We start from the raw sequence: 12,394 nt of genomic DNA, 5'->3' as shown, positions 1-12,394 counted from the left end.
CTCTTTAACAGAGCTATATTCTGGAAGCCCTCGGCCCCATCCAGAAGAGAATGCATTCATTAATTAGCTACTTGATGCAGCCTCAATAAGAGAGTATTTATGGTGCACCAAGGCTAAGCAATGAAGCAGTGTGTAACACTGGTATTACTGATATTGTCCACACACAGATCTGTCCTTTACAGTCCCCACCCACATGGTTTCATATTTGTATCTATTGAGGTGGTTGCTATGCTATTGCCTGGCAACATGGAAGTGCTTGGTGGCTAAAGATGTACACAGTAAAACTTTGGCTCGCCTTGTAAATGTTACAATTTAAAATGCCATTATGAATGATTCACATTTGTATACACATTCCAGTGATGTCACAAGGATTCCTGGATCATACAGCATCTAAATCTTTCAAATAAATTGCAAGTGTATTACAAAAGTAAGCCTTTTTTGGGCCTAATATGTATAAAACAATATAGAAGATACTTAAAAAAAAAAAAACAACTAAAAATAATTTTTTTAAATATACAGTATATATTAATTGTGATTTGTACTGTAATAAGTTTTTATATGGAAAAATAGTTTTAATACTTTTTTAAATATTGTTATTGTCAAAATGTGACACTATCGGTACATTTGAATGAATGATATAGCAACTTTGAGAAGATGAAAGCACCACTTGTAGTTAGACCACATGTGTGATAAAGTGGTAGCCATCCCACTGTGTCTACCAAAGCGTCCTTTTGATTGAAATTAGGTTACATATTGTTACATAAAACTATCGCTGGTGAGTTCTCCTCAAGAGGTGCAGCTAAGATTTAAGATACTGAACTGTTGGTAGAAAATATTTTAGTTGAAGCGAGGCGTAGTGCAGGATCTCTGAATGCAGCATGAGTTCATACAGGTGGCAGAGTTGGGCAGAGGGTGTTTTTTGAACCATAGGGGGTAATTCAGAGTTGATCGCAGCAGCAAATTTGTTAGCAGTTGGGCAAAACCATGTGCACTGCAGGGGGGGGGAGATATAACATGTGCAGAGAGTGCTAGATTTGGATGAATTACATTGTTTCTGTGCAGGGTAAATACTGGCTGCTTTATTTTTACACTGCAATTTAGATTTCAGTTTGAACACACCCCACCCAAATCTAACTCTCTCTGCACATGTTACGTCTGCCCCCCCCCCCCCCCTGCAGTGCACATAGATTTGCTCATCTGCTAACAAATTTGCTGCTGCGATCAACTCTGAATTGCGCCCATAGAGTAGTGCCTACACGATATTTCGCTTAGCAGTGTGAGTTTACTAAAATGATATAAAGCAGCGGAGAGTGTGCACATTTTTTTAGGGTCACTAATTGCAGTTTCCAGGGGTGCACTCACCTTGTATAAGGGATTTACATGCTTTGGACATCAAACTGTGGTTGCCACTGGTAGGGGATGGTATCGGGATCCCAGCGCTTGGGATGCTGGCGATCAGAATACCGACAGCGGCATCCCGACCCGCAGAATCCGGACACTTGCTAGGTGAGTATTTTAGCCCTCACCTTCTACCCCCCTTAACCCTAACCCTCCTTCCCCGCAGCCTAACTCTAACCCATCCCCCCCTCCCGCAGCCTAACCCTAACTCTCCCCGCTGAGGGATAAATTTACTAAGGTGGGAGATCTATTTAAGATGGGATGTTGCTCATAGCAACCAATTCGATTCCATGTGTTATCTTCTAGAAGGTGCTAGATAAATGAAAAGTAGAATCTGATTGGTTGCTATGGGCAACATCCCATCTTAAATAGAACTCCCATCTTAGTAAATTTACCCCTTAGTGCCTAACCCTAACCACTTTATGTAGGCATTCTGGTGTCGACATGTTAAATGAACTTGGAGAAATATTAACCAAGTCAACATATGTGACTATCACATCTAACTAATATTCACGTCAACATTCAGACTCTGTCGACTCTTCTTACCACACCCGTGCAACGTGTGAATTGTGTGATACTGAAGACGAGTGCATTTACACGCTTGATAGCATCAGCACTGTCACTTTGTACACAGTGTTCGCTAGATTTCCTTTTCTTTGTTATTCACATTGAAAATTACACATTAAAGATACTGACCAATGTTACAGCAGACACCATGGGGTATAGTGACGAAAATGGCAGCTTCTTGCAAGCCGACGAATCTTGGCAGGTAAGACCTCAAAGGTGCAAAGCAGGGCGTATTTTGCATTTAATATTAGTGTAGCTTCAAATTCTGAGGTCAAGCCTACCAAGTAAGGCCGTTTGCAAAAGCATTCCCACAGTTCTAGGTGCATACCTACCAACACTGTAAAAGTCCACTGCAGGACTTCCCTTGCGCATGTGAAAGGGGGTGCGGCCTTGTATCCACAATGTCACGTCCACCAATGGCCAACGTTTATTTACATTTAATTTGGTTGCTCAAATAGTTACACAGTTTTGACTATACAGTAGTCCCTCTTTCTGCCACAGATTTATGGGGGGAAATGTAATAGGGTCCAAGTTGCCGGATGTCTGGAATTTCGTCTGAGAATGGCCGTATGTTTAAAGTGGCGATCACTTACAAGGCAAATGGGTTTGCTTTGTAAATGATTGCCGCTTTAACAATACAGCCATTTTTGGACGAAAATCCTGGACCTACGGAAACTCGGACCGTATTACCTTTACCCCATGGTCTTTGTTCATTATGTAATTGGATGAATACTATGCAAGTGTTGTAATGTACTTTTGCAAATCTCAAGTTTACCTTAACAAACAAAAGCTTCTGTCCTATAAGACTGGTTAAACAAGTTGACATGCCAACATCCCAGAGGTACAGTCCATGCAATCCGATCTCCTGCTCCACTTTCAATTCTGTGCATATCGGAGAACAAAAGTAAAAACATTTACTTAGTCATTAGGAGTGGATATAAGGCATATTGGGGGTCATTCCGAGTTGATCGCTAGCTGCCGTTGTTCGCTGCGCAGCGATCAGTGTAAAAAAGGCTAATCTGAGCATGCGTAGGCACCGCAATTCGCACGCGCGTCGTACGGGTACAAAGTCCATTGTGGTTTTGCACTGGTTCTAGCGACGATTCCAATCGCACAGACAAAAAGGGCGTTTCTGGGTGTCAACTGACCGTTTTCAGGGAGTGCTTAGAAAAACGCAGGCGTGTCGGGGAAAACGCAGGTGTGGCTGGGCGTTCGCTGGGCGGGTGTGTGACGTCAAAAGCCGCCCCTCCGTCGTTAGAATCAACGCACACGAAGAGTAACTACAGGGCTGGTCTTGTTTTGCACCAAAAGTGTTTGCAGGCGCTCTGCTGCACAGGCGTTTGCACTTCTGCAAAGCGAAAATACACTCCCCAGTGGGCGGCAACAATGCGTTTGCACAGCTGCTAAAAACTGCTAGCGAGCGAACAACTCGGAATGAGGGCCCTTGGTTTAAAAGTATGCTTGTGTATACAAAATAAAAATACAATAGGATCTTTACAGACTGCTTCTGATAATACAACAAAGTGTTCATTGTCTCGTGTTACATGGTCAGCAAACACTGACACATATGATGCAGTAACACACACCGATTCAGATGTGGATGAGCTAACGCTTATGTTTCCCCGGAAGCAGCAGCGATAGCGCTGTATGGTGATGCAGCAGGAGACGACTATTACAAGTAGACGCCTCCTGCTGCAGCAGTAATCCGAGCATCGGATTGCTGGACTCACCACTGGGCCGTCGCTGCCCCCTTCCCACCGGCCAGGTGGCAGCAGACAATCACCGCCAGTCTGATGGGCAGGGTAGCGATAATCTGTACTTTGCGCATTCCGACGCACAGGGGAACCCTCTGCCAGCTAAGACTGCTGGGTTTAGACCCCGAAAATGATTAAGCCGCAAATATGCAATGATAAATGGGCCCCTATAAATATTAACCATTTATTTGCTTATTTACAGTGCCCACTTAGCGCTCACTAATACATATATTTATCATTTAATCTCTGAGGTGAGCTGCTCTATTTCCCACGGATAGCGCAATACCTGTAAAAGCTATACAATATATGTGATAAGCCCGAGAAACAGGCCAGATTAGACACATCACATAAAAACAAGTGGCTCGGCTGTATTCAGGGACTCCGTATCCGGCATGGTTAGCAGGTACCATATTAGGGGGAACATTAAGGAATGAAGAAACTGGGGTAACTACTTGAAAACAAGCAAAGGCAGTCAAGTAGTATCTATCACAATACGTAAAGCCTACGTACACAATAACTCCATACGGCGTGCTAGCAGTGAAATGGGTTACCGAAGGTTGCATTCAGGCCCCCTCCGCAAAACACCAGGAGAATAATAGGTGTCCGTGTCATCATGATTAATAAGAGCTTGACTTTGTCAAGAAGATCATTGTATTTGTCTAGAAGAAATATATATAGCCTAAATAGGAGACACCCCAGCACCCAACACCAGACTGGGCCACTCTGTTGTTAATCTGCCAGCCATTACCTCTAATACATGGGCAGCAACAACAAACAGCTTCCCCCCAAGTCCGTCCACCCACCCTGTATACCATGCCCCCAACTACAACATTCATGGATCCAGAAATGGATTTAGACCTCACGGGGCCCTAAGCAAGATACCAATTTAGGGCCCCCCTCCTTCAAACTATAAATAGCACTATATTTTCATTCCCGATTAATGCCTCTTACATTATTTGTTATTTTTACTCCCTATATTCTATTACAATATATTACGTTCCCCCTTCACTGATTATACCATGTTCCATCACCTCTAACTTCCATTATTACATCACTCAGTTACTGCATTTTGGATCTGTGCTCCCCTCACTGAATGTAGCAGGTCCCTATACCCCATTATTGGAGTATACAGCCAGCCCAGTGCGCTAAAATTTTTGATTGCAGTCGTGGTCCACGGGAAATGCACTCAATACAGCCTTATCGCCCCCCCCTACCTGGGACCCACAGGGCCCCCTGAGACACACAGGGCCCTAAGCAGCCACCTTGGTTGCTACACCCAAGTACACTAAGGCCATGGTGCATCCAGCCCTGGATTAAAGAGGCAATGAAGAGGCCCCCTAGGGTACTAAAGGAAAAACATCCTATCATTAAGATTGAAAGACTGAGCAGACAAAACTCAAGAAACCTTGGAGGCAACTGACTACTAACAGATGATAAATACAGACCGTTACATACTGTATAATCAAACAAGGGTGATAACTGAAACGCACTTAAGTCAGTCAAGCAGGGTTACCCCATCAAGGAGTCCGAAGCCCAAACCAGGCCACAATCTTCTGGGGAGATTCTAAGAAATGAGTACGGCCTCCCAAAACCAATCTTATATATGAGTAGGAAATAACATGGAGCAGAAGATCTGGAAATCATGCAAACGTATCTCTACTTGGACAAAATAAGATTTTAAACCTACCGGTAAATCTTTTTCTCGTAGTACGTAGAGGATGCTGGTACTCCGTAAGGACCATGGGGATAGACGGGCTCCGCAGGAGACATGGGCACTTTAAGAAAGACTTTGACTCTGGGTGTGCACTGGCTCCTCCCACTATGCCCCTCCTCCAGACCTCAGTTAGAGAAACTGTGCCCAGGGGAGACGGACAGTACAAGGAAAGGATTTTTGTAATCCAAGGGCAAGATTCATACCAGCCACACCAATCACACCGTATAACTTCTGATATACTACCCAGTTAACAGTATGAAAAACAACATAGCATTAGTCCAAGACCGATGAAACTATAACATAACCCTTCTGTAAGCAATAACTATATACAAGTCTTGCAGAAGTAGTCCGCACTTGGGACGGGCGCCCAGCATCCTCTACGGACTACGAGAAAAAGATTTACCGGTAGGTTTAAAATCTTATTTTCTCTAAGGTCCTAGAGGATGCTGGGACTCCATAAGGACCATGGGGATTATACCAAAGCTCCCAAACGGGCGGGAGAGTGTGGATGACTCTGCAGCACGGATTGAGCAAACAGGAGGTCCTCATCAGCCAGGGTATCAAACTTATAGAACTTTGCAAAGGTGTTTGACCCCGACCAAGTAGCAGCTCGGCACAGCTGTAGTGCCGAGACCCCTCGGGCAGCCGCCCAAGAAGAGCCCACCTTCCTAGTGGAATGGGCCTCAACCGATTTTGGTAACGGCAAACCTGCCGTAGAATGCGCCTGCTGAATCGTGTTCCAGATCCAGCGAGCAATAGTCTGCTTTGAAGCCGTGCAGCCAACCTTGTTGGCTGCATACAGGACAAACAGTGCTTCTGTTTTTCTGATTCTAGCCGTTCTGGCCACGTAAATTTTCAAAGCCCTGACCACATCAAGGGACTCGGAATCCTCCAAGTCACGCGTAGCCACAGGCACGACAACAGGTTGGTTCATATGAAAGGATGAGACCACCTTAGGCAGGAATTGAGGACGGGTCCGCAATTCCGCTCTATCCATATGGAAAACCAGATAGGGGCTTTTATGTGATAAAGCCGCCAATTCCGAAACTCGCCTAGCCGAAGCCAAGGCTAACAGCATGACCACCTTCCAGGTGAGATATTTCAACTCCACTGTCTTAAGTGGTTCAAACCAATGTGACTTAAGGAAACTTAACACCACGTTAAGGTCCCAAGGCGCCTCCGGAGGTACAAAAGGAGGCTGAATATGCAGTACTCCCTTCACAAAAGTCTGTACTTCAGGTAATGAGGCCAATTCCTTTTGAAAGAAAATGGATAAGGCCGAAATCTGAAGTTTTAATGGAGCCTAATTTTAGGCCCAAATTCACTCCAGTTTGTAGGAAGTGAAGAAAACGGCCCAGGTGGAATTCTTCCGTAGGAGCATTCCTGGCCTCACACCAAGAAACATATTTTCTCCATATTCGGTGATAATGTTTAGATGTCACGTCCTTCCTAGCCTTTATTAGCGTAGGAATGACCTCATCCGGAATACCTATTTCCGCTAGGATCCGGCGTTCTACCGCCATGCCGTCAAACGCAGCCGCGGTAAGTCTTGGAACAGACAGGGACCTTGTTGTAACAAGTCCTGCCTTACAGGAAGAGGCCACGGATCTTCTGTGAGCATTTCTTGCAGATCCGGATACCAGGTCCTTCGTGGCCAATCTGGAACAATGAGAATTGTTCTCACTCCCCTTTTTTCTTATTATCCTCAACACCTTGGGTATGAGAGGAAGAGGAGGAAACACATATACCGACTGGAACACCCTCGGTGTCACTAGGGCGTCCACAGCTACCGCCTAAGGGGCTCTTGGCCTGGCGCAATACCTTTGTAGCTTTTTGTTGAGACGGGATGTTATCATGTCTATTTGGGGTAGTCCCCACCGACTTGCAATCTGCGCGAAGACTTCCTGATGAAGTCCCCACTCTCCCGGATGCAGAGCGTGTCTGCTGAGGAAGTCTGCTTCCCAGTTGTCCATTCCCGGAATGAACACTGCTGACAGAGCGCTTACATGATTCTCCGCCCAGCGAAGAACTCTGGTGGCTTCCTCCATTGCCACTCTGCTCCTTGTGCCGCCTTGGCGGTTTACATGAGCTACTGCGGTGATGTTGTCTGACTGGATCAGAACTGGTCGATTGCGAAGTAAGATCTCCGCTTGACGTAGGGTGTTGTATAAGGCCCTTAGTTCCAGGATGTTGATGTGAAGACAAGTCTCTTGACTTGACCAAAGTCCTTGGAAATTTCTTCCCTGTGCGACCGCTCCCCAACCTCGGAGGCACGCGTCCGTGGTCACCAGGATCCAGTCCTGAATGCCGAACCTGCGGCCCTCTAGAAGGTGAGCACTGTTTAGCCACCACAGGAGAGATACTCTGGGGGACAGGGTGATCCGCTGATGCAATTGCAGATACGACCCGGACCATTTGTCCAATAGGTCCCATTGGAAGGCCCTTGCATGGAATCTGCCGTATGGAATGGCTTCGTATGTTGCCACCATCTTTCCCAGAACTTGAGTGCAATGATGTACTGACACTTGTTTTGGTTTCAACAAGTTCATGACTAGAGTCATGAGTTCCTGCGCTTTTCCCTTTGGAAGAAAAACCCTTTTCTGGTCTGTGTCCAGAATCATGCCCAAGAAGGGCAGACGAGTTGTAGGATTCAGCTGCGACTTTGGAATATTGAGAATCCAGCCGTGTCGCTGTAACACATTCAGTGAAAGTGATACGCTGCTCAGCAACTTCTCCCGTGATCTCGCTTTTATGAGGAGATCGTTCAAGTACGGGATAATTGTGACACCCTGCTTGCGCAGGAGCACCATCATTTCCGCCATTACCTTGGTGAAAATTCTTGGGGCCGTGGAAAGCCCAAACGGCAACGTCTGAAATTGGTAATGACAATCCTGTACCGCAAATCTCAGGTACGCCTGATGAGGAGGATATATGGGGACATGCAGGTATGCATCCTTTATGTTCAGAGATACCAAAAAATCTCCCTCTTCTAGGCTGGCGATGACCGCCCTGAGTGATTCCATCTTGAACTTGAACCGTTTTAAGTAAAGGTTCAGGGATTTTAAATTTAAAATGGGTCTGACCGAACCGTCCGGTTTCGGAACCACAAACAGAGTTGAGTAGTACCCCTGCCCTCTTTGAAGCAGGGGAACCTCTACCACCACTTGTTGCAGACACAATTTGTGAATCGCATGTAACACTATCTCGCTTTCCAGGGATTGTTTCGGTAGGGCCGATTTGAAAAACCGTCGAGGAGGCACTCTTCGAATTCCAGCTTGTAATCCTGGGAAACAATTTCTATTGCCCATGGATCCACCTGTGAGTGGACCCAGACGTGGCTGAACAGTCGAAGACGTGCCCTCACAGGAGCTGATTCCCTCAGAGGAGCCCCAGCGTCATGCGGTGGATTTAGCAGAGGCCGGGGAGGACTTCTGTTCCTGGGAACTAGCTGTGTTGTGCAGCTTTTTACCTCTGCCCTTACCTCTGGCAAGAAAGGACGATCCACGTGCTCTCTTGTTTTTATTGGAACGAAAGGACTGCATTTGATAATGAGGCGCTTTCTTAGATTGTGAGGGAATATATGGCAAAAAATTTGATTTACCTGCCGTAGCCGTGGAGACGAGATCCGAGAGGCCCTCTCCGAACATTTCCTCACCCTTGTAAAGCAACAACTCCATATGCCTCTTTTAGTCGGCATCACCTGTCCATTGCATGTTTCACAGGACACGTCTAGCAGAAATCGACATAGCGTTGACTCTAGAACCCAGTAGACTAACGTCCCTTTGGGCATGTCTTATATATATATATATATATATATATATATATATATACTAGGGACAATAACATGGCATCCTTATCTAGGGTTTCAATCTCCGCTGATAAGGTATCTGTCTGCGCTGCTACAGCGCTATAACCCCATGCCGACACAATCGCTGGTCTGAGTAGTGTACCAGAATGTGTGTAAATGGACTTCAAAGTACTTTTACTGCATGCTATCTGCAGGATCCCTGAGGATAGCTGTAAAGTCAGCGCTACCTTTTGGGTAAACGTGTCAATGCCTTGTACACCCTAGGGGAAGATTCCCATCGTATCCTGGCCCCATTAGGGAAAGGATACTCCCTGAGAATTCTTTTTGGGAAGCTGCAGCTTCTTGTCTGGAGATTCCCGCTCTTTTTCTTCATGAGAGGAGGGAAATTTACCTCAGCTTTCTTCCCCTTAAACATGTGTACCCTCGTGTCAGGGACAGATGAGTCATCAGTGATATGCAAAACATCTTTTATTACAACAATCATATATTGAATACTTTTCTGCCAGTTTTGGCTGTAGTTTGCATTATCGTAGTCGACACTGGAGTCAGACTCCGTGTCGATATCTGTGTCTATTATTTTGGATAGTGAGCGTTGTGAGACTCTGAAGGTCTCTGTGACATAGGGACAGACATGGGTAGATTCCCTGTCTGTTCTCCAATCTTTTGTGTAATAAATTCATCTTAGCACTTAATTTCACATATCCAATCAGGCGTCGGCGTTGTCGACGGAGACACCACACACACACATTTGCTCCATCTCCTCCTTAGGAGGGCCTTTTACCTCAGACATGTCGACACACACGTACCGACACACCACACACTCAGGGAATGCTCTACTGAAGACAGTTCCCCCACAAGGCCCTTTGGAGAGACAGAGAGAGAGTATGCCAGCACACACCCCAGCGCAATATGACCCAGGAAAAACACAACAATTTAATGTTTACCCCGTAGCGCTGTTATTATTATCTGCGCCGAATTATGTGGTGCCCCCCCCCCCTCTTCTTTAAAACCCTCTCTTCTACCGTGGTATAAGCAGGGGAGAGTCCGGGGAGCTTCCTCTCAGCGGTGCTGTGGAGAAAAACATGGCGCTGGTGAGTGCTGAGGGAGAAGCCCCGCCCCCTCGGCGGCGGGCTTCAGTCCCGCTAAAAGTGTAAAATTGGCGGGGGCTCATGCATATATACAGTGTCCAGTTGCATATATGCTCTCTTTTGCTAAATAAGAGGTTTATATTGCTGCCCAGGGCGCCCCCCCCCTGCGCCCTGCACCCTTACAGTGACTGCCGTTTGTGAGGTGTATGGGAGCAATGGTGCACAGCTGCAGTGCTGTGCGTTACCTCAGTGAAGATCAATGAAGTCTTCTGCCGCCTCTGAAGATCTTTTCCTCTCATACTCACCCGGCTTCTATCTTCCGGCTCTGTGAGGAGGACGGTGGCGCGGCTCCGGGACGAACTCCAGGGTGAGATCTGTGTTCTGACTCCCTCTGGAGCTAATGGTGTCCAGTAGCCTAAGAAACAGAGCCCTGAAATTCAGAGAAGTGGGTCTGTTTCTCTCTCCTCAGTCCCTCGATGCAGGGAGTCTGTTGCCAGCAGGCTCCCTGAAAATAAAAAACCTAACAAAAATGCTTTCTTACAGGAAACTCAGGAGAGCTCCTGAAATGCACCCAGCTCCTCTGGGCACAGTATCAAACTGAGGTCTGGAGGAGGGGCATAGAGGGAGGAGCCAGTGCACACCCAGAGTCAAAGTCTTTCTTAAAGTGCCCATGTCTCCTGCGGAGCCCGTCTATCCCCATGGTCCTTACGGAGTCCCAGCATCCTCTAGGACGTTAGAGAAACTGGGAATAAGACTTTGGGACAACAGCTGAGAAATCTTGGGAAGATGAAACTCGGTCCATTATATTTTAATTGACCTTTGGATCTGATAAGGTGAAGAACAGCACCATGGACCTTAGAATGTAGAATTTTAGCAATGAATGTTTTTGAAGGAACTCTTGGCAGTAGAGGCCATGTATGTAGGTATACTGTGGGCACGTTCAATAACAAACTGAAAAGTCATTACCCCAAACCATTATCAAGCAGAAGAAATATCGGTTCCAGTCTCTGCAACAGGAACTGCACAGGAGCAGAGATCAGCATCCAACTTGGCTGCGGCAGTCGGGAGGCCTGTGTGCCCCTACTACTGCATTCCCCGTTGGCTCCCTTGATGTCCCAAGTCCAACAAAAAGCAGCTCCATTCCACCATTTATACTGCATGTAGTGGCCGCTGGCCAGGCAGTGTGCAAGGGAGGTTTCTGGGCATCTGGAAACCCCGCCTGCATTTGCCTATGGGACCAAATTACAAATAGCTAGGGACTGCAATCTGCAGCACTAATTTAGGCTGATAGCACATACCATTAATTCACAAAATTATGCACAAAAATTGCTGTTAGTAATTGTGTGAAAAAAAAAATGCTTGATGAATAGGTCCCTAAACATTAATTAATTAGTTCAGCCAAGGTGGGGCCAGCTGTCAGAGTCAGAAGATAACTGCACACACAGCAATAGCAGTAACCTTTCCAACTGCATTTACCAACATGTCAACAATGATCTGATTGATTGTGATTAGATTATTGTTGAGGATCGGGGTCATTCTGTGGCCATACGTCTTGTGGCTAGTTTAAGTCTCAGTAATTGAGTAATGATCTAGGTAAACAACAAAATTATTTATTACCAGTTATTTATAAAGCGCACACATATTCCGCAGCGCTGTACAGAGAATATTTGCCTATTCACATCAGTCCCTGCCCCAGTGGAGCTTACAATGAATCTATATTCCCTACCACATGTACACACAGACACATTCACACTAGGGTTAATTTTTGTTGGGAGCCAATTAACCTACCAGTATATTTTTGGATTGTGGGAGGAAACCGGAGTACCCGGAGCAAACCCACGCAAGTACGGGGAGAATATACAAACTCCGCACAGTTAGGGCCATGGTGGGAATCGAACCCATGACCTCAGTGCTGTGAGGCAGTAATGCTAACCATTACACCATCCGTACCGTTTTTGTTTCTTTTTTTGTTATTTTTATCCAATAATGTATTGGAACTTTTATCTCTTAAATGACAATTCCATTTTTAGATCACATCTATAATAAAGCTAATATCTGCTCAAGA

At 45.9% G+C, this 12,394-nt stretch overlaps 1 protein-coding gene across 1 annotated transcript in view; it reads right to left on the bottom strand.

The window, feature by feature from the left end:
* The window catches only part of LOC134948437 (uncharacterized), a 261,952-nt gene that overhangs the window by 203,744 nt on the left and 45,814 nt on the right, over positions 1-12,394 (bottom strand). The window contains exon 2 of the mRNA XM_063936399.1: positions 2,741-2,847. The gene's annotated coding sequence lies outside the window, so the exon portion shown is untranslated. The remainder of the gene's footprint in view (positions 1-2,740; positions 2,848-12,394) is intronic.

This window comes from Pseudophryne corroboree, chromosome 8 (assembly GCF_028390025.1).
Source record: "Pseudophryne corroboree isolate aPseCor3 chromosome 8, aPseCor3.hap2, whole genome shotgun sequence".
NCBI lineage: Eukaryota > Metazoa > Chordata > Amphibia > Anura > Myobatrachidae > Pseudophryne > Pseudophryne corroboree.
Note: the sequence above shows the minus strand (reverse complement) of the source record. Positions and strands in the feature narration are given on the sequence as shown.